Source organism: Bidens hawaiensis, unplaced genomic scaffold, assembly GCF_021521415.1.
Source record: "Bidens hawaiensis isolate Kalapana, Puna unplaced genomic scaffold, B.hawaiensis_p1.1 tig00001511_1, whole genome shotgun sequence".
Lineage (NCBI taxonomy): Eukaryota > Viridiplantae > Streptophyta > Magnoliopsida > Asterales > Asteraceae > Bidens > Bidens hawaiensis.
In genome coordinates, this window is record NW_027491085.1 from 1,862,808 (window position 1) to 1,886,800 (window position 23,993).

Genomic DNA, 23,993 nt, shown 5'->3' on the forward strand with positions numbered 1-23,993 from the left:
ATCGATGACATCCTTTACAGACGTAATTTTCTTGGCCCACTCCTAAGATGCGTGGACAACCAAGATGCTGGCTACCTCCTAAGGGAAGTGCACGAGGGCATCTGTGGAGTACACGCAGGTCCACGCGCTGTTGTAGCTAAGCTAAACAACGCGGGATACTTTTGGCCGGGGATGCATACGGATGCGCTGGCATACATCAGAAAGTGTAGGTCTTGCCAACTCTACGCACCCAACACGCATCGCCCGAAGAATGAACTTGTTCCAGTCACCTCTTCATGGCCATTTCAGAAGTGGGCCATCGATGTGACATGCCCATTTCCCACAGCAGCAGGGAACGTTCAGTTTCTAGTGGTAGCCATCGACTACTTCACCAAGTGGATAGAAGCAAAACCCTTAGCCCAAACAACCGCAAAACATATCAAAAAATTTATTTGGGAATTTATTATTTGTCGTTTTGGACTTCCACAGAATTTGGTGAGCGATAACGGCACCAACTTTGCTGACAAGAAGCTACAAAAGTGGCTGGAAGAACTTCAAATCACCCACACCTTTACCTCAGTGGCTCACCCGCAGGGTAATGGTGAGGTGGAAAGAGCAAATAAGAGCATCGTCGACGGCATCAAGAAAAGACTCTTGGAACACAGATCCGGCTGGGTGGACGAAGTTCCACACGTCCTTTGGGCAAACAGAACGATGAAAAAGGCAAGTACGGGAGAAACCCCGTTCAGCCTCACTTATGGCACTGAAGCCATGGTCCCGGTCGAAATTGGTCTACCCTCACCAAGGGTCTTGACTCAGCCAGAAGACAATGATGCAGAAAGACGGTTAGACCTTATGCTAACCGAAGAACGCAGAGACTTAGCCGCAGCGCGTGAAAATAATTACAAGCGACATGCAAAAATACTACAACACGCGGGTAAAACTCTGCAACTTCAATGTAGGAGACTACATATTGCGTAACAACGAGGCTTCGAACCAAGAGCGCCTAGGAAAGCTGGCCCCGGTCTGGGAAGGACCATACATTATCAAAGAAGTTTTGGGAAAGGGCGCATACCGGCTCGAAAGGGTCGATGGCACCCCCATCCCAAGAACATGGAATGGAGCTCAATTACGCAAATGTTACATGTAGATAAATTCCAAACTTGTAAAGAAAAGGCCTAGAGCCACTTCTAATGGAAATGATTCTCCTTATCACATTGACGCTGATAGTCTTACATCTACTTATGATCTGACCACACTGATATGCCGGTATTCACCGCATAAATAAGTGGGAAAGTAAGTCGTTGCGTGTGGAAGGCGGCAAAACCCGCATAAACACAAAAAACGGTAAAAATTTCTAAGGAAAAGGATGAGGAAAACCTTCACGCAGGTCAGTTATAGGTGAAGTTTGGTCATCCCACTAAATTAAAGTGACGGTCCTACCCGCACAATCATGATAGAGGAAACTGAACATTAACCTATTGACAACCACGCGTCGAAAGGTTAACTTATTCAAAACACTTAGGAAATTTCTAAAAAGATGAGGAAAACCTTCACGCAGGTCAGATATAGGTAAAGTTTAGCCATCATACTAAGTGAAAGTGACGGTCTTACCCGCACAATCACGAAAGAGGAAGCAAAACTTTAACCTATTATCTGCCACGTTGAAAGGTTAACTTATCCAAAGTACTCAAGAAATTGCTAAGTTAAACTAAAATATGCGATGAATTTAATGCGGAGGAGAGAGAGCGCAGGTGAAATGAAACTATGACACGTGGAAAGAGCAAGCTGGCAACAGCTGTTGAAAGGACGCGTGCCGTAAAATTCGCGCCCACGCGCCCGAAAACTCGCGCCCACGCGCCTGGAAAAAAGTCTGGAATGACCATATACTGTCACGTCGCCATAACTTCCTGCACGTCCTGAAACTGTCAGAAGAAACCGTCGGACGACGCTAACGTCCCTTCAACAGTTTGGACTGTTCTTATCCTTTCACCAACTCTTCGAATTTCAAAAAGATTCAAAAAGATTCAAAGATTCAAAAATAAGAGGGAATATACCCCCTTACTTTGGAAAGCGAGAAACCATAAGAAGAGTGCGGGTACAGTGTCAAGGCGAAACCCTTCAAATACTTAGCACTTGCAGGGAATCAAAGCTAACAAGATACCTTGGGAAACAAGAAACCGTAAGACAAGTGCGGGTACAATGTCAAGGCGAAACCCTTCACATACTTAGCATTTGCAGGGAATTGAAGCCAAGAAGGATCTTATGGACCGTGCTTGCGGAAAGGGAAATAACACCTCCGCATAGCGGGAACGTTGAGAACTAGCTTGTTTGAAACTTCAAGGCGGAATTGGTGGTTTAACATAACTGATCACTATGTCCAAAACTACCAAAACCTCGTGAAGGATCTATGCAAGTGAAACTCAACGCTCCCGACGTGCGAAGGGGTTAAACACCTACCCGCATCATAACCAAAGATCAAGCAGAAAAGTCGGGAATTTCTGCGAGTGACATTAGGAAAACCGCGGGAAGAATCCTCACGGAAAACCTTAAAACTAAAAACCCTTTTCAAAACCCCTTGCTTAAGTCCAAAAGTTCACCTCACTTATTAACAATTCATGAGAAGAACAATGGACTGGGGGGACTTGAAGAGGTAGGTCCCAGCAGAGCCCAGTTGGACCCGCAAGACTCACCTTGAAGAGGGACGTTTGCGCAAAGACCAACTGGATCCGCAGGACCCACCATGCTCAGAGAGATGAAGACCTTACGCGCAGTACGCCAGCTGTTCCCGCAGGAAAAGCCTCCCAGTGGTAAAGTACCCCGCCTGTTCCCGCAGCTGCGGATACAAGCCATGAGGGAAGGCTACCCGCACTAATAGTAAGGCTACACGCACAAGGCACTAACTCTTAATAATTCAGTAATGTCACCTGAAGAAGGAATGAGCAAGGCGGGAATACTCCCGCCCAAATGAGCCAGTCCGTATGCTTCTGGAAGATCTTTTGTACTATACCTGCCAAGGTATGGACAAAATAGACAAGATCTGACCAAAGCAGCCCATGAACCAATCACAGGGTGACAGCTCACTGACAATAGTACGAGGAGGAGCATGCTCCAGTACGAAATGTCACTATCAGCCGCTGCCTACCCACCAACCCTCATCGTGGCACATACATAGCTTGTAGTTGGTGGAAAAGGAATAGTTCACAGCCGGCCATGTCACTATCAGCCGCTGCCTACCCACCAACTACCAGCATGGCACGCACGTAGCCCACAGTTGGTGGAAAAGGAATATTATACAGCTGGCTGTTCCTGCTTGGAAACCTACCTTCGGCTATAAATACTCCAACACCTTGGAACGGTATGATCATCTTATATTCTCTAGCTATTTCTCTTAATATACACTTATATTCAGAGCAATCTAGTCTGATTCTCACGCCGGAGGGTGGTCACAAGGAGGAACCCCCCCCCTTCTCAGTGACGAGCTCACGGTGTCTGTTTTGCAGGTCATCAGAAGAATAACCATCTTTGCCGGACCTAACCTTCGTGGGAAACATCTACTTAACCCTAAGATTATCCTTAATCTGCCGGGGTCACTTAGTGTTTCTTCATAAATGTTTCTTGTTAAACCTTTGTGATAGTTGAAATTCAAGTATAAAGTATTAACTAAGTTAAAAATCGACACATAGAACATGGTAACTTTTCACTATTAAGGAAGTGACCACCGTGAATGGTAATGATGATCTATTAATGATTCTTGATCTTTAAACGTCTTTACACACTCGAAGCATGAAACGATTGTGACATCGACCGCTTTGTTTGTTTATTTTGATTATATATGATGGTCGTTCAACGGTCCACTGTGACATCCCTCACAATTTTCACATTAAAAAATGCTTTTAACTTCACAAAATATTAGAATTATCTAATACATAGCTCATGTACAAAAAATACTCGAATTTGGAAAGAAATATTTGGATGAGACTTATGCCTTTTACATTGCACGTTTTCACAATTGTATATATTAAGAATTAATTAATTAATTACACAAGTCACTACCAATCTAATTAAAATTATTAACTGGTTTTTGGTATAATTTAAAGCTTTTGTGTATTATTTCTAGAAGTTAATACATCAGCAGTATGTCAAGCATTCACCAATCTAATTAAAATTATTAACTGGTTTTTGGTATAATTTAAAGCTTTTGTGTATTATTTCTAGAAGTTAATACATCAGCAGTATGTCAAGCATTCATTTGTACACAGGGGCGGATCTATAGTAGAAATGGGTGGTTCCCTGGAACCACCCGAGTTTCGAAATAATAGTGTATTTGTATATATAAAACATTAGAGGAACCACCTTATAAATTAGGAAGGAACCACCTTAAAAACATTTGAAACGCTTGGCCAGCTGGTAAGGTGCTGGTTTTGTAACTTGAAGGTCACAAGTTCAATTCCGGATTTCCACATAATTTTTGAACTTTTTTTCTTGAACTCTTCCTTTTTACTAACTACTGCACAACCCATTTAGGGTTTTATTAGTCAAAAAATAAAACACACCGACACTAAACACAATGGCGCCTGCTATCTCCCCTGTCCCCTCGTCCTCGTCGGCCGTTCCCCGACCACCACCGCAGCTTTTCCGGCCGTTCTCCAACCTCCTGCCTTCCTCTCCTCCTGTCTTCTACTCTTCCTCGAAGCTCGATTGCTCGAATCCTCCCACTTTGAAGGTAAGTTTGCATTCATTTGTTAAATGTTAAATGTTAAATGTTAATTGTTCTTGACTTGTTAATTGTTCTTGATTGCTAACTACTTAATTGTTAGGTTATTTGTTAAATTTAGTTTTAATGGCTTGTGGTCACGAATAATATATTTCAAATCATGGTTGTTGGTGTTGGGTGTTAAAATAGTTGGAAAGATAAGAGTGGTGGTGTTGGTGGATGTTTTTTGTTGAGGTAAGGTTAATTGTGTGAATATGGTTTCTAACCGGCCCGAACCTCAAACGGACCCGGAATTTATTATTGTATTTTTATTATGTAATGAACTTTGCCCGAACCATCTAACCGACCCGAACCTCAAACCGACCAGGAATTTTTTATACCCGATTCTATGAAATTGAATCATCTAAAAGTTGTGCACCACCTGAAAAAAATTCCTGGATCCGCCACTGTTTATACAACCTGTTTACCAAATGATCTCTTTCCAGTTTTGGTTAAAAGTACACCCGACACAAAATTAAATCACCCTCTATATTTGGATTCCTAAATTAACTCAAATAATTGTAATGTACATTTTTTTTTCTCTTTTTCATTTTTATATTTGCTAGATATCAAGATTTTTTTAGTTTTAATAACAAGAGGGGTATTTCTCACTTGTTAGTGACGAATTAAGATAAACTATAGGTGTGTAAATTGGTTTTTAAAGAATGTAAGTAATGTTGTCATAGAAACTATGATCAAAACTTCGCTTGTAGGGATCATGTTACCTTGATTAGGTTGATTCGACATAAGGATGCTTTGACATAAGGAGAAAATTGATAGGCAACATAATTAACAGTAGTTATCAAATCAAATAGGACACTACGAAAACAATTAATGTTGAGCACAATACGCCATTAGTGATTGATTTATTAGAAGAATGATTAAAAGAGACTATCGTAATCAGGGCCGTCCCCTAGGATTTATATACCTCGGCCGAGCTGGAAAAAAAGACCTGTATAGTTTAAACGGGTTTTGGATATAAAATTTTTTGGGGTGTATATCTAAAATTATTAATCATTAATCGGTTTACGCAAAACAAGATCACCAATAATTATTCTTCAAAAAGTTTTTCTAACCTCTTTGAATATTGATTTCATTGGTATTTAGAAGAGAGGATAGAACCCAACTAATGTTTAAGGTTTCTTTTACAACATGTTCTTCTAGAGAAATATTTTAAAAGAAATAAACATGTATTGTTAAATTAAAAATTAGAGTAAGTCTTATAAATTTATAGCCAGCAAAGTTAAAAGTTTGACATAGAAAATATAATAATCATATAGAATTAGAAAGAAAAAAGTAAAAGTAAAAAACTGTTAGTTATTCAAATCATTTATTCATTTAGTAATAAAAAACTAAAAATAATTTTACATTTTAGTAATAAATAAAAAACTAAATAAATTTACAACTAAAATTAAAGTGAAAAAAGTATGTATATAAATCATTGATTGTTCACTGGTGGAGTGGTGGTGTCAGAAGAGATAAAAGAGACACAAAAACTAAATAAAAAAGTATGTATATAAACCATTGAGTGTCGTGATATATGTAACCCACCATGTCTTTCATATATTTTATTAATATTAAAATTAGAAAATCAAATATTCATATGCTTCAAATCTTTGAGGGTTTAAGAAATATATTGGATAAACGCACACCTTGCATTAGTTAAAAGTATTATCATTTCCATCCTTTTCACTTTTTTTTCTCTTAACTTTTTTAACTTTTAAGTGAAACTCACAAACACATTTAACCATTTATTATGTCGTCATTGTTCCTCTAACAAGATAATCCTTTTTTATCGTAGGTGAAATTTGAACTTTTAAACGGGGAAGTGAAAATATTAAAAATTATATTAAGTTTTTACACATAAAAAACAACATTTTTTTATCAAATAAATATCATAAATCAAATAATAATAATAATAATAATCAGTTCTTTTAGTTGGTTTGGTTTTTTCGTGTGGTTGATGACCCAGTGATAAAGAAAAGTCTTTTAAACACCTAAAAATCATGGTTTTATGTTCTACTAAATAGATGAAATTTGCCTTTTGAAAAAATAGTTGCTTTGATTTAGGCTATCAAAATATATTGTTGCTTATGGACTCATATATATTAATGGAAATATATGAACTATATTTACTTTATATACATAGCCTATATATATGAAGAGGTAGGTCCCAGCAAAGCCATGTTGGACCCGCAAGACTCACCTTGAAGAGGGACGTCTGCGCAAAGACCAACTGGATCCGCAGGACTCACCATGCTCAGAGAGATGAAAACCTTACACGCAGTAAGCCAGCTGTTCCCGCAGAAAAGCCTCCCTTGGTACAGTACACTGCCTGTTCCCGCAGCTATGGGTACAAACCAAGAAGGAAGGCTACCCGCACTAACAGTAAGGCTACACGCATAAGGCACTAACTCTTATACTTCAGCAATGTCACCTGAAGAAGGAATGAGCAGGGCGGGAATATTCCCGCCCAAAAGAGCCAGTCCGTACGCTTCTAGAAGATCTTTTGTACTATACCTGCCAAGGTATGGACAAATAGACAAGATCTGACAAAAGCAGCCCATGAACCAATCACAGGGTGACAGCTCACCGACAATAGTACGAGGAGGAGCACGCTCCAGTACAAAATGTCACTATCAGCCGCTGCCTACCCACCAACTCCCATCGTGGCATGAACGTAGCCCGTAGTTGGTGGAAAGAGAATATTATACAGCTGGTCGTACCTGCTTGGAAACCTACCTTCGGCTATAAATACTCCAACACCTTGAAACGGTATTATCATCTCATATCATCTTATCTTCTCTAGCTATTTCTCTCAATATATACGTATATTCAGAGCAATCTAGTCTGATTCTCACGCCGGAGGGTGGTCACAAGGAAGAACCCCCCCCCTTCTCAGTGACGAGCTTACGGTGTCTGTTTTGCAGGTCGAGAAGAATAACCATCTTTGCCGGACCTAACCCTCGTGGGAAACATCTACTTAACCCTAAGATTATCCGTAATCTGCCGGGGTCATTTAGTGTTTCTTCATTGGCGCCATCCGTGCATTAAGCTAGAACTAATTCTGTTTCTCAGTTTTTTCAAACTTCTGGAAAGATGGTTAAGGTAACTCCGATGCCAAGGCCACCGAGTGACCAAGAAACTCCGGTAACCACAATCCCAGCTACTGGGGGGAACACCGGTGAATACACGATCTTTACGAACACTACCCCGGTTACCCAAGCCGGGGCAAGTGCAGTAAACAATCCTCCCCTGGGATTCATTGATACCCAGGTGGAGAAGCAACAGACGAGACTTCCCCAACAAACACTTGAACAAGTTAAAGCTTGGGCGGAAGCACGTCAAAAAGAATTCCAAGCTGAGTTGGACGAACGTTTACGTTCACTCCAGCAGGCCAATGACAAATTCGGAAGCACTCGACAACAGCTCAACATGAGCAACGATTGCGAGTATGTGGATGATGAAGATTGGGAAGAATCTGACAATGACGCAAACCCTCGTCATAAGGTGACAGGGAAGCGTAAAGAAGCAGACTTCCACTCGAGAAGAAATTTCGAGGGAACCTTCAAACCAAAGAACACGGGGGGAAACCCGCGTGACTTCTCCAAAACTTTCAGACCAACTGTTACGAATGCGGGAACGTCCAAATTTGCAAGGGACATTGCGGAAGCAATTGCTCCAAAGAGTGCCAAACAGATGTCCAACATAGGCACTTACGATGGCATATCTGACCCGGACGATCACTTGAACAGATTTATAGCGGGGCAACCGTCAGTAATTAGACGGAACCCACATGGTGCTACATGTTCCAGATGACGCTCGTCGGGGCAGCCAGAGCGTGGTTTGATCGTCTACCGGTCCACCACATCTACGATTGGGCAGACTTCCAGCAAAAGTTCAGCCAGCACTTCAGTCAACAAAGAAAATATACTGAAGAGCAATGGACGATCCTTAACTGCATCCGAGAGGAAGATGAATCTTTGCTAGACTTCATCACTCGCTTCAACTCAAAGAAGCTAAGTCTGGGCACTATTAGCGAAGATCTTGTTCGCGCCGCTTTCATCCAGGGCGCTGAGTTGTGACATCTGACCCGATCCGACCCGACCCAGGTACCCATTTCTCCGATCCGATCTCTTTCTTTTATGATTTAATATTTATACTTATATTTTACTTTTAATAATAATATATATTTCCTTCCCGCCTCTATCTCTCTCTTTCTTTCCGCCGTCCCGTCCCTCTCCTTCTCTCTTTCCGCCTTCTTTTCCCTCTTGTCGCCGTCCCGCCCTTAAGCCTTGTTTTCCTCTTTTTCTTCTAACTCTTTGCTTGTCCTTTGTTCCTTTCCGCCTAAGGTTGTCTGCGCAGCTCCACGCGCTAGACCCCTTACAAGGAATCCTGCGTGAAGACCACCTGTTTCAGCGATACGCGAGACGAACTCTTCTCGCAGCGCGCTAAGAATTGTAATTCTTCTCGCAGCGTGCTAAGAACGGTAGTTCTTCCCGCGACGCGCTAAGGATTTGTAGTTCTTCTCGCAGCGCGCTAAGAATCGTAGTTCATCCCTCGACGCGCGAAGAATTATAGTTCTTCCCGCGGCGCGCTAGGAATTTTAGTTCCTCCCGCGGCGCGCTAAGAAATGTGATTCTTCCCGCGGCGCGCTTAGAAATGTAGTTCTTTCCGCGACGCGTTAAGGTTGGTTCTGTCTGCCTTCGCGCTCGCGCTCTCTTGACCTTCTGTGTCTGCCTTCGCGCCTTAGCCTTCTCGCGCTGAACCCTTTGAGTTTTCTTCTGTTTAATCTAGCCGTTTGCTTTTGTGATGTCTTATCTTCTGTGCTGTTGACCTGACCTATCTTATGTCTGAAAAGTTACTTTCGGCGCAGCATGCGCACCAACCCCATTGGTTGGCAGAAAAAGTGACTGACATTATCTTTTGAGATCTGCTTTTTCCATGCTTGACCAGTACCTTTATCTGAACCGCCCATGCTTTTACTGTTCCCTGTCAGCTTTTCCCTTGTCCCCTGCAGCTGCCATATCTTTTGATATCTTTTGCTTTTGGAATCTTTTGCTTTTTGAGATCTTTTCCCCTTTTCTAGGGATTGTGTTCCCTAGGGTTTCCCTATAAATAATAATCTTATTTTCTTTCCTAACACTACACACACAAACACTTAATTTAACCTTCTCCTTGCTCTCTCTGCCGCCTCCCTCTCTGCCTCCGTCTTCCTCCCTGTTCTGCCCTGCTTTTCCGGTAATATATATTATATATAATAATTTACTTATTAATTATGCTAACTTATGATCAAGACTTAAAACCAATCATTAAAACAATAATCTTATTTATAGGTTAACTTGTGCTTGTTTAAAGTTGGTTCTTGCTTTATCTTACACCGCATCGTTTATCAAGTGAGTAATCTCGTACCTAATCCCTTTTTGCTTTTTAATGTTTTGGGATGTTCATGTGTTCATACAAACTTAGAGTCTTAAACTTGTTTATGAACTTTAGTTGCGCAGTATCCCATGTGTTGAGGACGTAGACTTGGCTGTTTATTTGTATGTGTGGATCATTAACCGTCTTGTCGGTCTATTCCGCAGTTTTCATGGTACCATTAGATGAACACGGGAGAACTATCGTTTATGATTTTCTCTTTTGTTTGCACATACACAGTTTGTCTTGTTTGTGAGCTCAATTGTGAGCACTGGCAGTCTTATGAATCTTAGAGTTGGTCCCGATCAGATTACACCCTTGTTGAAAACCAGACATACACATGTTGCGCGCAGAATTATTGTTATCTATGTATTGTATTAAACTTGATTTCTCATCAACACGCAAGTGTTTGACGTTTATTTTAACACATGTTCAGGTTTGCTGTAGCTACATTTGGAGCTTGTGGACACGTAGGACGTTTTCACTTTTGGACCTAGATTAAAATGTATCAAGACAAGTTACTATTGTTCGAATATTTTGTTTTATAATATAATGATTTATGTTATCTTGTGTTTACCCTGCGCGTGCGCGAATGAATGTATTTATTAAATATTGACACCCAATAGTGTCACGAGTAATGAAACAATATGTGGCGCCCCGATGTATAATCCGCCTTTGGTCGGGGTGTTACAGATTGGTATCAGAGCTCGTTGACTTTAGGATAGGTGGTTAGACGTAACGGCCTAGAATACCTAAGAGTCCCTTCTCGCGCATGAGAGAAATCTCATGTTTGCACGCTTATTGTTAATTACTCGTTATTTATGAATATGCTCGCGCTTGCGCAGTATATGATTTTATGTTTTATTTCGCGATATTTCGATTTTTGTTGAATTTCGATTTTTATTGATTTTTCTTACATATTCGTTTGTTGGGTTTGAAAATCCGAAAAGTCATGGTGATACATGAATAGTTGATTTTCAATTTCCATTTACGATTATGTTCTGAGGTTGGAGACTTGAAAAGTCATGGTGATACATGAATTGTCAACTTCCAATACTCATTTTCTTGTGTATTTTATATTGAAGATTGAAAAGTCATGGTGATACATGAATCGTCAATCTCCAATACTCGTTTGCTCGTATATTTTAAATTGGGAATTCGGAAAGTCATGGTGATACATGAATTGTCGATTCTTGATTCGAATTTGTTACCTTTATTAAGTCTGCATTTAGGGTCATTTATTTTACTTTAACTTTTGACAGTAACTGACTCCGTGAAACCAAGCTTTTCGAGGTTATACTTTGCGCTAAAACCAAGATATTAACAAAAATTAAAATTTTTATAGAATGCCTCCGCTATCTCGCCGATTTCAGAGAAGAGAAGCCTCGCGCATGCGTAGACAGCAACGTTCCCAGGAAATGGCCGCCGCGATAGCCCAAGCCTTGAGCCAAAATAATACCTCCAGTTATAACATTAAATCCTTTAACGCGGGTAACCCTCCAAAGTTCACAGGACTTGAAGGAGCCACCGTGATGCTCCAGTGGCTTGAGAAAATAGAAAACACTTTCCTCCACACCCAATGCCCCTCTGACAAACGAACCCTGTATGCTTCCAGTGTCCTGGAATCTAGAGCGCTTACATGGTGGAATGGAGTAGCTCATGCGCGTGGCGCAGAAGCTGCTTCCAGCATGCTCTGGGAGGAATTCAAGGAAATTCTTACGCGAGAATTCTGCCCTCCCAACGAAGTTAAGCGCCTGGAGGAGGAATTTTGGAATCTCAAGCAATACAGCGGTGAAGCGCGCGAGTACGCGACGCGCTTCCATGAACTAAGTTTGCTTGTCCCTCACCTTGTTACCCCTTCACGCCGAGCCATAGAGAAATTCCTTGGGGGTCTTCCCATGGAAATTCAAGATTCTGTATGGGCCAGAAACCCAGTAACCCTCTCTGACGCCATCGAGTTGGCCGCTGTGCTCAGCGACAACCATGTCAGAGCAGGAACCCTGTTCCTGCGGGGATCTGAGAAGACCAAACTCACCAAGACTGCCCCTGAACCAACAGAAACCAAACCCGAACCCTCAAACCGTAACAACCTCAAGCGCAAGGCCTATGCGCTTACCAACCCGCCCATTGTCCAGCAACCCGCATACCAACCTCCAGTTTATGCGCCTAACCCACTGTCAGCCTACCCAACACCTCCTGTAGTCCACAACTATGCCTTAACCAATCCAGCACTCCCTGCCCCGCCAACTAAGAAACCTTACACAGGAAACCACCCCTTTTGCCCAACCTGTAGATTTCACCACCCAACCCAAACCTCGTGTCGACTTTGTACCCGATGTGGCCGCGCTGGTCACACTGCTGAGAACTGTAGAGTCCTTCCCGCCAATCCAATTGCGCCAACACCACCAGTCTACCCGCAGAATCCACAACCAACCTACCAAAACCCACGACCCAGATCGTGCTTTAACTGCGGTGATCCCAGTCATTTCCGGAACGCGTGCCCGAGACTACAAGTTCAGATCACACAAGCGAATCCGGTGAACCAGATTTCAAACCAAGTGACGCGTGGACGAGCTTTTAACATAACCGCGCACCAAGCGCAAGCGAATAATGACGTAGTTAATGGTACATTTTTGCTTAACGGATTTTATGCTTCTGTACTTTTTGATACTGGCGCCGATCGAAGTTTTATCTCTCGCGCCTTCGAGCAGAAGCTTGCGCGACCGCGCAACGATTTAAAAGAAGATTTTTCAGTTGAATTGGCTAATGGCGAAACTATTTTAATAAACTCAGTGATTAAAGATTGCACGCTTAACCTTAACGAAAACGATTTTCTGATTGACCTCATCCCTATGCCTCTTGGAAGCTTTGATGTTATCATTGGTATGGACTGGCTGTCGAAGAATCGCGCCGAAGTTATTTGCGCCAAGAAGATGATTCGCATACCTCGAGAAAATGGTGATCTTCATATCTACGGCGAAAAACCCTCCAGTGGTCTTAAACTTATGTCTTGCGCCGAAGCCCAAAGACTCATGCGGAAGAAATGTATTGCATTCCTAGCCCATGTGGTTAAACCTGCTGAAGAAAAGAAGCTTCGCGATATCCCTGTTGTGCGTGATTTCCCTGAAGTTTTTCCTGATGATCTTCCTGGTATCCCTCCCGCTCGTGAAGTCGAGTTCCGTATTGATCTTGTCCCTGGTGCTTCCCCCGTGGCTAAATCTCCTTATCGTCTTGCACCCGCTGAGATGCAAGAATTGGCCAGCCAACTTCAAGAGTTGACTGCTAAAGGATTCATTCGCCCTAGCTCTTCGCCCTGGGGTGCTCCGGTGTTGTTCGTTAAAAAGAAAGATGGATCGTTTCGCATGTGTATTGATTACCGCGAGTTGAACAAACTCACCATTAAAAACCGGTATCCCTTACCGCGTATTGACGACCTCTTTGATCAACTCCAAGGTGCCTCTTGTTTCTCGAAGATTGATCTCCGCTCTGGCTATCACCAGCTGCGCATCCGCGATGAAGATGTTCCGAAGACTGCTTTTCGAACTCGTTATGGCCATTTTGAATTCTTGGTCATGTCCTTCGGTTTAACCAACGCACCCGCCGTTTTCATGGATCTAATGAACCGGGTGTGTAGGCCTTTCTTGGATAAATTCGTGATTGTGTTTATCGATGACGTTCTGATTTATTCTAAGACCAAGGCCGAGCATGAGCAACATCTTCGGTTGGTGTTGCAGAAGCTTCGAACCGAGCAACTCTATGCTAAGCTTTCCAAGTGTGAATTCTGGTATGGTGAAGTACAGTTTCTTGGTCATGTTGTAAACAAGATGGGTATTCATGTCGACCCATCCAAAATTGAAGCAATCAAGAACTGGATTACGCCATCCTCTCCTTCTGAGATCCGTTCCTTTCTGGACTTAGCTGGTTATTACCGGCGCTTCATTTCGAACTTCTCGAAGATCGCTTTGCCTTTAACAGCTCTAACGCACAAAGGTAAACCGTATATTTGGGGCTCGAAGCAAGAAGAAGCCTTTCTAACGCTCAAGCGTTTGTTGTGTGAAGCTCCTGTTCTTGCGCTACCTGAGGGTAATGATGATTTTGTCGTGTATTGAGATGCATCCAACCAAGGTCTCGGTTGTGTTCTTATGCAACGAGGCAAGGTTATCGCTTACGCATCAAGGCAACTCAAGGTTCATGAAAAGAATTATACAACTCACGATCTCGAACTTGGTGCAGTTGTTTTTGCCTTGAAGATCTGGAGACACTACCTTTATGGTACTAAGTGTATCCTCTACACTGACCATAAAAGCCTTCAGCATATCTTTGATCAGAAGGAACTTAACATGAGGCAACGCCGATGGAACGAACTCATCAGCGATTACGATTGTGAGATCCGGTATCATCCTGGTAAGGCTAATGTGGTAGCCGATGCGCTCAGCCGAAAACCCTGCCACCTTAACTGTATCTTGCCGCGCACCCAGCTTCACTTCGCGCCGATTCAAAGCAACCTTGAATCGCGTATTCGTGACGCGCAGCGCGCATCCATCAGTAATGGTAACCTTCGCGCCGAGTTAGCGTGTGGCGCGGAAGCACATTTTGTGCCTAATCTGAGTGGAATTCTCTGCTATCTCAATCGCATCTGGATTCCCTGTGATGAGAATCTTCGCGCTGATATCCTGAGTGAAGCACACAAATCTCGGTATTCTATTCATCCTGGCGCTGATAAGATGTACAAGGATTTGCGCATTAATTATTGGTGGCCCGGTATGAAGAAGGATATTGCTGTGTTCGTAGCTAAATGCCTGACTTGTTCTAAAGTAAAAGCTGAACACCAACGCCCATCTGGTTTGCTCGAACAACCAGAAATTCCTACGTGGAAATGGGAATGTGTAGCGATGGACTTTATTACCAAGTTACCTTTGACAGCAAGCAAACATGATAGCATTTGGGTAATAGTGGATCGTTTGACTAAGTCTGCTCACTTTCTGCCCATTCGTGAAAACTACCGTGTTGAGCAACTCGCGCAGCTTTATGTCAAGGAAATTGTCTGCCGCCATGGTACTCCTTTGAGCATCATATCCGATCGCGATGGCCATTTTATATCTCGCTTTTGGAAATCTCTCCAATCTGCGCTAGGAACTCGCTTGGACATGAGTACGGCATATCATCCCCAGACTGACGGTCAGTCTGAGCGAACTATTCAAACTCTTGAGGATATGCTCCGATCTTGTGTTCTTGATTTTGGAGGTAATTGGGATTCACACCTGCCTTTGATTGAGTTCTCTTATAATAACAGCTATCATTCCAGTATCGGTATAGCCCCATTTGAAGCACTTTACGGTCGTAAGTGCCGCTCCCCGATTTGTTGGAGCGAAGTGGGAGAAGCTCAAATCACAGGACCCGAACTTGTTCAAGAGACAACCGATAAAATCGCCAAGATCCGTGATCATCTGCTGACTGCCAGAAGCCGACAGAAGAGTTACGCAGATCGTAGGCGGAAGCCTCTCGAATTTCAAGTTGGTGATCTTGTTCTCCTCAAAGTGTCGCCTTGGAAAGGTGTTGTCCGCTTTGGGAAGAAGGGTAAGCTTGCTCCTCGTTATGTTGGTCCATTCAAGATTCTCGCGCGTGTAGGAAAAGTTGCCTACAGACTTGACCTGCCGCCTGCGCTCAGTAATGTGCATCCAACGTTCCATGTATCCAATCTCAAGAAGTGTTTAGCTGACGAGAACCTTCACATTCCACTTGATGAAGTTCAAGTCGATGAATCTATGCATTTCGTTGAGAAGCCTGTTGAGATTATGGATCGCGAGGTTAAGCAAACCAAGCGCAGTCGTATCCCTATCGTGAAAGTTCGCTGGGAGTCCAAGCGCGGAGCCGAGTTTACATGGGAAAGGGAAGATCAGATGAAGATCAAGTACCCGCACCTGTTCTCTGCGCAACCTACTTCGAGATAAATTTCGGGACGAAATTTCTTAAAGTAGGGGAGACTGTGACATCTGACCCGATCCGACCCGACCCAGGTACCCGTTTCTCCGATCCGATCTCTTTCTTTTATGATTTAATATTTATACTTATATTTTACTTTTAATAATAATATATATTTTCCTTCCCGCCTCTATCTCTCTCTTTCTTTCCGCCGTCCCGTCCCTCTCCTTCTCTCTTTCCGCCTTCTTTTCCCTCTTGTCGCCGTCCCGCCCTTAAGCCTTGTTTTCCTCTTTTTCTTCTAACTCTTTGCTTGTCCTTTGTTCCTTTCCGCCTAAGGTTGTCTGCGCAGCTCCACGCGCTAGACCCCTTACAAGGAATCCTGCGTGAAGACCACCTGTTTCAGCGATACGCGAGACGAACTCTTCTCGCAGCGCGCTAAGAATTGTAATTCTTCTCGCAGCGCGCTAAGAACGGTAGTTCTTCCCGCGACGCGCTAAGGATTTGTAGTTCTTCTCGCAGCGCGCTAAGAATCGTAGTTCATCCCTCGACGCGCGAAGAATTATAGTTCTTCCCGCGGCGCGCTAGGAATTTTAATTCCTCCCGCGGCGCGCTAAGAAATGTGATTCTTCCCGCGGCGCGCTTAGAAATGTAGTTCTTTCCGCGACGCGTTAAGGTTGGTTCTGTCTGCCTTCGCGCTCGCGCTCTCTTGACCTTCTGTGTCTGCCTTCGCGCCTTAGCCTTCTCGCGCTGAACCCTTTGAGTTTTCTTCTGTTTAATCTAGCCGTTTGCTTTTGTGATGTCTTATCTTCTGTGCTGTTGACCTGACCTATCTTATGTCTGAAAAGTTACTTTCGGCGCAGCATGCGCACCAACCCCATTGGTTGGCAGAAAAAGTGACTGACATTATCTTTTGAGATCTGCTTTTTCCATGCTTGACCAGTACCTTTATCTGAACCGCCCATGCTTTTACTGTTCCCTGTCAGCTTTTCCCTTGTCCCCTGCAGCTGCCATATCTTTTGATATCTTTTGCTTTTGGAATCTTTTGCTTTTTGAGATCTTTTCCCCTTTTCTAGGGATTGTGTTCCCTAGGGTTTCCCTATAAATAATAATCTTATTTTCTTTCCTAACACTACACACACAAACACTTAATTTAACCTTCTCCTTGCTCTCTCTGCCGCCTCCCTCTCTGCCTCCGTCTTCCTCCCTGTTCTGCCCTGCTTTTCCGGTAATATATATTATATATAATAATTTACTTATTAATTATGCTAACTTATGATCAAGACTTAAAACCAATCATTAAAACAATAATCTTATTTATAGGTTAACTTGTGCTTGTTTAAAGTTGGTTCTTGCTTTATCTTACACCGCATCGTTTATCAAGTGAGTAATCTCGTACCTAATCCCTTTTTGCTTTTTAATGTTTTGGGATGTTCATGTGTTCATACAAACTTAGAGTCTTAAACTTGTTTATGAACTTTAGTTGCGCAGTATCCCATGTGTTGAGGACGTAGACTTGGCTGTTTATTTGTATGTGTGGATCATTAACCGTCTTGTCGGTCTATTCCGCAGTTTTCATGGTACCATTAGATGAACACGGGAGAACTATCGTTTATGATTTTCTCTTTTGTTTGCACATACACAGTTTGTCTTGTTTGTGAGCTCAATTGTGAGCACTGGCAGTCTTATGAATCTTAGAGTTGGTCCCGATCAGATTACACCATTGTTGAAAACCAGACATACACATGTTGCGCGCAGAATTATTGTTATCTATGTATTGTATTAAACTTGATTTCTCACCAACACGCAAGTGTTTGACGTTTATTTTAACACATGTTCAGGTTTGCTGTAGCTACATTTGGAGCTTGTGGACACGTAGGACGTTTTCACTTTTGGACCTAGATTAAAATGTATCAAGACAAGTTACTATTGTTCGAATATTTTGTTTTATAATATAATGATTTATGTTATCTTGTGTTTACGTTGCGCGTGCGTGAATGAATATATTTATTTAATATTGACACCCAATAGTGTCACGAGTAATGAAACAATATGTGGCGCCCCGATGTATAATCCGCCTTTGGTCGGGGTGTTACATGAGTACCCAGAGCTCATCCGCACCTTGACAGGCAAAGACGGCATGCCATCCACGTGGGATGCCATCATGACGACAGCTAAACGCTTTGCGGAAACGGAGAAGCAACTGGGTAGAGATCTCCCCCAGAGCACAAACCTCTACACCCAGAGGACAAGAGAAAATAACGTCTATACCGCCCGACAAAACAAAAAGAGGAAGCTTGGTATTTGGCAGTCAAGGGTAAACTTTGACACCTCATCCAGCTCTCGCCCTCTCTTAAGCGGAAAGGACAACATGCAGTCGTCGAACCGGAATCCCAGATGGACGCCACTCACCAAAATCGTCACCGAAATATTTGCCACCGAGAGGCTCCCATGGCCAAAGGCTCCAATAATCCGACAACGTCACAACGCTGATCAGAGCAAATCCTGTGACTTCCATGGGACAAAAGGCCACACCACTAAGGAATGCATATCCTTGAAGGATGTCGTCGAGACATTCGTCAGAGATGGGGAACTCGCACACCTCGTGGCGTAATGGGTGCTGAGCAGGCTAACGCGTGTAGAACCCTAGTTGGGGAAACAACTACAACACGCGGGTGAAACTCAACAACTTCAATGTCGGAGACTACATACTGCGTAACAATGAGATTCCGAACCAGGCACATACCGGCTCGAAAGGCTCGATGGCACCCCCCATCCCAAGAACATGGAATGGAGCTCAATTACACAGATGCTACATGTAGATCAATTCCAGACTTGTAACGAACAGGCCTAGAGCCACTTCTAATGGAAATGATTCTCCTTATCACATTGATGTTGATAGCCTTACCTTTATACTTATGAACTGACCGAACTGATATGCCGGTATTCACCACATAAATAAGTGAGGGAGGAAGTAAGTCGTTGCGTGTGGAAAGCGGCAAAACACGCATAAACACAAAAACGGTAAAAATTTCTAAGGAAAAGATGAGAAAAACCTTCACGCAGGTCAGATATAGGTGAAGTTTGGTCATCCTACTAAGTGAAAGTGACGGTCCTACCCGCACAATCATGATAGAGGAAACTGAACATTAACCTATTATCAATCACGCGTCGAAAGGTTAACTTATTCAAAACACTTAGAAAATTTCTAAGGAAAAGATGAGGAAAACCTTCACGCAGGTCAGATATAGATAAAGTTTGGTCATCCTACTAAGTGAAAGTGACGGTCCTACCCGCACAGTCAGGATAGAGGAAACAGAACATTAACCTATTATCTGACACGCGTCGAAAAGTTAACTTTTCAAAACACTTAGAAAATTGCTAGGTTAAACTAAAATATGCATGAGCAAATCATATAATGTTTATAAGGCAAGGCAATTGCTAAATTAAACTAAAATATGCATGAGCAAGTCATATAACGTTTATAAAGCAAGCCATTAAGTGAGAATGACGGTCTTACCCGCACAATCATTTATATTCATGATAAAAGCTGTTCAAACATTACAATATGGCCGGGTATCTACCCGCCTACAAAAAATACAAATCTATCCTAACGGTTGGAAGGAATCTCAAGATTCAAGCTTCGGGGCCACTTCCTCCAAACCCACTTGAACCCGCACCATCAGTCGGCTGCGGCAGTTCGAGGAAAGCTTTAAGAACAGCTAGACCGTCATCAGCAGCAGCAATTTCATTCACCTTCTCCACAACCGGATGCGGGAAGGCAGCATACTGGTTCACAGCTTGGTCGTAGGCAGCCTCAGTGTTAACATCGTGTAAAGGAAAGTTGGAAGGCGGGATGCCCTTCTCTGCAAATCCTAGACCAAGCAGGAAACCAGCTTTCTCCCCATACTCATGAGAAGCGTTGAGGGCTGCACTCATGGCATCGTCATAAGATGTGTTCGCGAAAATCCGATGCACAACCTACAAATATATATATATAAAAAACTTTTCTAAGTATAAAGAAGCGTAAAGCAAAGAAATTATGGAACTATGCGTACCTGCGGCAACGCTTCTCGTAGAAGCCATCCCTTATTGGTCAGAGCTTCTTGAAGGGCAGCTTGAGCTTGATCGCTAGCGCGTTCGGCTTCATTCTTGTTGAGGTTGGCAAGCAACACATCCTTGGCAGCAGCCTCTTCAACGCCCTTAAGCTTGCGCTCAGTGCGATCAAGCATACCCTTCTGATCCAAGAGCTCTTGTAGCTTCTTGGCATCTTCTAAAGCCAAAGCATCATGAGCCTGCTTAAGCTTCTCTAGTTTGGCTTTAAGCTCTTCGTTCTCAGCGCCCAGAGGCTCAGCAACGGCTTCAGCTTTGGTGGCCCTTTCGGTCGCATTACGCGCAGTTTCCTTGGCCAACCTAAGCTGTTCGTTAACAGTTTGGGTAGCCTTAGAACGGGCCTCATGCTTGGCCTGGATCTCGACCTCAAGGTCCTTTAAGGCCTTCTCCTTCTCCGCAACGGTGGCAGCAAGCTTCTTATCCTCCTCCCGCAGTGATCGCACCTGAGCCACTTCCAGGCTAGGCGCAGTCTTTAACTTGTCGTTTTCACGACAAAGTAACTCGACACGCGGCTGCATCCTAGCGAGAAGGATTCGGAGCTCGTTGGACAACCTGCTTTCCTGGTAGCTAGCCATTGCCTCCCCCAACGCACCGCTTGGGGCGGCATGGCGCGCCCAGTCAACGCAGTCTGCAGCCGTCTGGAGGGTCGTTCCCCGACGGATATTCCACCGTGGAGCATACACCTCATTGGAATCCGAAACTGCAAAAACAAAAAACAGTTAGAAAAAAAATGATAATGAATAATAGGCCAAAGTAACCCCACGCACCTGTAGGTTCGATAACAGGCCGGTAGCCGCCAAACCCATCACCCGAACCTAAGGGATATCCATCTAAGAGGTCAAGGAGATGGGAAGGAAGCAAAGATTGGACCCCCTCATCAACAGAGGTAAGTCTAGAGGTCCCAACCCCAAACATACCTGAAGAACCGGCCAAGGACGAGGCAGTCGCTGACACCGGAGGGGGCACGGTAGAAGCCACTGTGGTAGAGACCATCGGAGATGAACTCATTTGAGATGAACTCATAACCGTGGTCGCCGCTGCGGAGGAGCTCGCAGAAAAAGTCACCGCCGGCCCAGTGAAGGATGTGGTAAAGATGGCACTGACGGCCGGCGAAGATGACGTCATAACTGGAACAGTTGCTTCAACAGTATGAGCAACTGAACCAACACCGGAAACAGGCGCAGCCGCCTGGGTCATCGCCTCGGATAGGTTGACCAAACCTATCGTCGTGGGTCCTGAACTGCTTCCTCCTGCACCGCTCTGGAAGGCGGATACGTCCACTCCTGCATAAAGAACAAAATATTAAAAACAATGGCGGAAAGAAATGCGGAAAAGGTACACAAAACATATACTTACGGGTTTTCTTAATCTTGAAAGACCTGACAGGCGGAGACGAACCCGATGGAACCGGCCTCTTCACGCCAGTCACCGTCGCAACGCTTGGTTGCTCGGAGGTGACAACCGTCTCAACCTCCGAGACAATGGTCTCGCCACCACCAAGGTTCCCCGCCGCCTCCTCACTTTCAGTCTCGGAATCAGACTGATTTCCCAGGTCGACGACGGAAGTAACCTTCGCCTTGCCCTTCACGCCAGCAGCCTTCTTCTTCCTCACAAAGAAAGGCCCATCTGCGGATCCCTCATCAGAAGATGACAAAATCAGAGGAACTCCAGCAGAAGTTTGAGCATGAAGAGGACGAAGATTAAAAAACTCCTTACCTGGCTGAGTGGCACTCAAAATTTCGTGGCCCGGCGGGTAGACCTCTACGAATTTATCCGCCGTTTGCTCCAGAATGGCAACTCGTTCTCATTGAGATCACGAGTACCCAACCGTGCGGGACCACCAGTCTCCCGCGGATGCAAGAGCGACTGTAAGTCGTTCCCCTCTGAAATAAAAAAGATAATGTTAGAAGAAAAACCCTAAACCAACACAAAAGACAGAGCATACCGTAAGGGAAATAGTTCAAACCGTATTCAAGGATGATGGGTATTTGCAGCGTCCCAGACCCAGCATCCTTCCACACGCGGCTCATCCCGAGCAGCACCATCCCAGACTCCGCGAAGCGATAGACCGGAGTCTGGATCTGGGAGATCTTGGCGAACCATTCCGTCTCCTGGTAATTGGAGGCGTGAAGGTTGGGGAGCGCCCGCCCATTCTTGAACGTCATCGCGATGGGGACGACGCGAGCGGAGATGAAGAAAAACTCCCGCTTCAAAAAACGAAGACTACGCTCGGTAGCGCAGATCTTCAACCCCTTGATCCGAGTAACAAGGGTATACCAACCCTGGATGCACCTCCAGGTGTAGAAGGTCATCAGACGGTCTACGCGGGGCTCGATGTCCAAAATACGGCACACCCATTCGAAATGGCGAACTTTAGCAATCGCCATTGGGTGCACCTCCGTCAAATGCACACCGTGTTTCTCCAAAACACGGTATACGAACTTCGTTAATGGGAATCTTAGATTCCCATATATGAAGAACGAGGTGTAAACCCCTATCTTGCCCTTAGGGGTATCGTACACCGTCTGGTTGGGCTCCGGAAACTCTGGCTCGTACGGCTCTAGCATGAACTTCTTGACGATGTAATGGTACACATCGACAGAAAGAGTACACTGGCACTCGCCAGCAGTACTCTTATCGTCCTTATCGGACGTAGACATCGGGTTCTCGAGGTAAACGTCAGACTCCTCGACGTTAACCTCAGGATCGTGAGTGGAAGAAGACATTTTTTAAGAAAGTTAAAAGAAAGCGGTTTCAGAAGAATGCTCGCCGGAAAAGATGAGTATTCGCCGGAAATCGCTTAAAAGGGAAAGAAGAAGTGAAGGTATGGGATGAGATGCACCCTCTACCCCCTTATATACTCATCGCAATGAATGCGATGAATTTAATGCGGATGAGAGAGAGAGCGCAGGTGCAATGAAACGGCGACACGTGTGGATAAAGCAAGCTGGCAACAGGTGTCGGAATGGCGCGTGACATGAAACTCGCGCCCACGCGCCTGAAAAAGCGTCCTGATTGACCACATGCTGTCACGTCGTCATAACTTCCTGCACGTCCTGAAACCGTCAGAAGACGCCAACGTCCCTTCAACCGTTTGGACGGTCCTTATCCTTTCACCAACTATCCGAATTCCAAAAAGATTCAAAAAGATTCAAAAATAAGAGGGAATATACCCCCTTACCTTGGAAAACAAGAAACCATAAGACAAGTGCGGGTACAGTGTCAAGGCGAAACCCTTCACATACTTAGCATTTGCAGGGAATTGAAACCAAGAAGATACCTTGGAAAACAAGAAACCATAAGACAAGTGCGGGTACAGTGTTAAGGCGAAACCCTTCACATACTTAGCACTTGCAGGGAATTGAACCCAAGATGGATCTTATGGGTCATGCTTACGAAAAGGGAAATAACACCCCCGCATGGCGGGAACGTTGAGAACTAGATTGTTTGAAGCTTCAAGGTGGAATTGGTTGATTAACATAACTGATCACTATGTCTAAAACTACCAATACCCCGTGGAGAATCTACACAAGTGAAACTCAGCGCTCCCGACTTGCGAGGAGGTTACACACCTACCCGCATCATACCCAAAGATCAGGCAGAAAAGTCGAGAATTTCTGCAAGTGACATTAGGAAAACTGCGGGAAGAATCCCCACGGAAAACCTTAAAAAAAACGAAAAACCCTTTTCAAAACCCCTTGCTTAAAGTCCAAAAGTTCCCCTCACTTATTAACAATTCATGAGAAGAACAATGGACTGGGGGGGCTTGAAGAGGTAGGTCCCAGCAAAGCCATGTTGGACCCGCAAG